Source organism: Enoplosus armatus, chromosome 12 (genome assembly GCF_043641665.1).
Source record: "Enoplosus armatus isolate fEnoArm2 chromosome 12, fEnoArm2.hap1, whole genome shotgun sequence".
In the NCBI taxonomy this organism is placed as follows: domain Eukaryota; kingdom Metazoa; phylum Chordata; class Actinopteri; order Centrarchiformes; family Enoplosidae; genus Enoplosus; species Enoplosus armatus.
The window spans coordinates 21,828,747-21,831,639 of record NC_092191.1 but is presented as its reverse complement, the minus strand read 5'-3'; positions in this window follow the sequence as shown (position 1 = coordinate 21,831,639).

Here is a 2,893-nt window from a genome sequence, read left to right as displayed (position 1 = left end):
TAAATACATTGATTGATACCAAAAATGGGGCTTGAAATGATAAGAATCTTGATCATAACTAAGCAGGAAGTGTCATGACAGCATCAACAGCAAATTACAGTGGGAGCAGATAGATCGGAAATGAGGGAGAATCCAAAGTAAAACTGGGGAACTGGAAAATAAGGCCTGGTTCTAATACGAGCCTGTTTAAAACTGGCCATAAAGTGGTGCTAGTAGTTCAATTTAAACTTGTCAAAGCCCGAGAGAGAGGGACATGATTACATAGGAATCAGTGGTCTGTTATTTACAAACTATTTAGCTACCTTTCTCCCGTGTCGACGATGAATTCCAGCGAATGCATTGCTGTGGATGATGAAAGCCTCATCGTCTCCACTTCTCTTGGTGAGACTTTTACAGCTCCCGAGCGGTCGGCTCGAGAGATGCCGCGGTTATTAAATTGTGGCTTTTGTTGTTGACAGCGGTCGTAGTTGGCGGTCGGAGGGGGGCGGGGGGCTGACAGGGGCACTGACACTGCCAGGGAGGAAGAAACGAGATTAAAAGATTGAAACAGAGGCAGAGATGGAGGGAGACGAAGACACTTTTTCAGCTAGGCGGAGAGCCACAGCTGATCATTAGTCAGACATCCTGAGCCAGATATTTTAGTTTTATCACGTCTCCCTTTGGTTTTTAAGAGCCCCTGAGCCTAATGGACCTATATACAATGCTCTATTCTTTTTCCACACGTCAGTTTTATAGATTGCCATTTAAACGTCATTCCTCTATAGTAAATGGAAGTCTCACCGGTGACTGTGCACACATTCATTTCGCCCTGTGCAGAGAGACGGAAGGCTGAACAGTGGCAGCTATCAGCCTGCGTGCCTTTTGCGAGTGAGTTTGTTTGTCAAACCTTTTTAACCCTCACTTTCAATTTTTGTCACACCTATATTGCTGATTTCTGCCATACTCTTAAATTTGTCCTTTGTTGTCATGCTTTTTTAAAAAAAATGTATGCGTGCATCCGTGGAAAGACGTTTTTCCCACATTCGTCCTTCATTTGACCTCCATGAGCAGGTGCCCACGGATAGTTAATGAGCCTTTTTGTGTCCAGTCATTTAAAACAGAGGCGTCAGTTAAACGTGTAGGACTACATGGGTTCAAACAGTACCCAGTAATTACACCAAATGTAAGGCAGCGGATACTGTGAGCTTAAAGCTGCACCAATCAATAGTTTATATTGTGTTTATTTATAATATACGTATCAATTGACCATGTGTACAGTGAAAGGCGTTGCCTGCGGTGAGAAATCCAGAGGGAAAAATCACCCAGCCCTGTAGTCCCCCCCCCCCCCCAGCTTTTTAGCGTTTTAGCTTCTTTCAGAAAACCCCCACCGTTTCACTCTCACTGCTCTCGCCAACCTCAGCCGCAAGCAGCTGTGCACTACCCTGCGCAGCAATACACAGCAGACAGACACATTATAGCAAACGCAGCCTGCGAACGTAGCCGCTAAAAAAAAGCCAGATATTTTATTCAGGAGTCGCTGGAGACTAAAACGGAGCTAAGAGGACTCACGTTCAATAGGCGGCAGAAAGCATTGTATGGAAGATTTAAAATGGCAAAATTCACACACGTCAAACAAAGAAATTCCGCAGTTGATTGTTTTTTTTTAATTTTTTTTGTTTTGACATTTACAATGTCAAACTGCCCGACATCTCCTCATGAAAAACTAATGTCAGTGCTTTGCATTTAATATCGGCAGGTGCTGCCCTCTGCTGTGCAACACTGGAATGCAATACGCCTCTTCACCTTGTTGTCCGCGTTGTGATTTAATTCCAACGTGGCCTTGGAAAACACTTCAGTCTCATTAAAAACAAAGAGCGAAATAATTCGACAAATGTTTTTCACTTAACGATGACACAGTCACTGCATATATAAAAAGGAAAAACATAAATTAATGTGTGTTGTATTTTACTTTAGTTTTACTGTAGGTTTATCCTTGAGTTGCCTTTAATTTTTGGTTAAAGCTTGGTTGCAGGTTTATTCTTTGAGTGCAATTCTTCCCATATTTCCATTCCCAATTATCACTGGGCTGCATATGTCCATGCCTCCTGCTGAATGGCAAGGTGTATTGCAGTCATGTAAATGATAATACCATAATGTGAAAAGCTTGTTGAATAGTGACGACTGACTAATGAGGACAAAACCAAAAGTGGGGAAAAAACAACAACAAAAAAAACAAGTGAGACAGCATGGGGAAAATAATAGAAAATCAGAGATCAAGATAAGATGAAGGAGAGAGAGCGAGGATACTGGGAGTCTTGCTTCACCGTTGTCATCCAAGCAAATTGAGATGAATTGTCTCAATGCAGAAGAGCAAAGGCTCAGTAACATTTCAAAGGAATCGTGGTTGTCAAGCAGACTGCAAAGTCCCCACCACCGTGCCTTAGATCTTCTCTCCTCTTGTTTCTTTACTTTCCATCACCCTCTCTGTCTCCCTTCACTACCCCTTTCGATCACTTAACCGTCTTCTTTTTCATCCCTTTGCTTTGATTTTCCCCCTTCCTCCGCCTTCCCTGTCCTCCATCTTTCTCTCTGATTGGCGCTTTGCTGAGATGCTTCTTCTAGTCGCATGCTTTCATTCACCCGTGGGAGCAGTGTGACCAAGGTCAAAGGAGAGGGGACCTCTTTGTCCGACACATTCCTTATTTGTGTCTTACACGCAACGTGCAAAGCGACCGCATTGACCCACCAGGGGCCAAAGGTATAAAACTAGGTGTAGAAACCTGTGTACATACAAAAGCAGCCTTGTTGTCAGATGTATAAAAACCCCACATACGTCTGATCGCACATGTATGAGCCTTCTGACCGTTCCCACAATGTACTATCAATGGCTTCAAACTGCAGCAAGGTCTCTAGC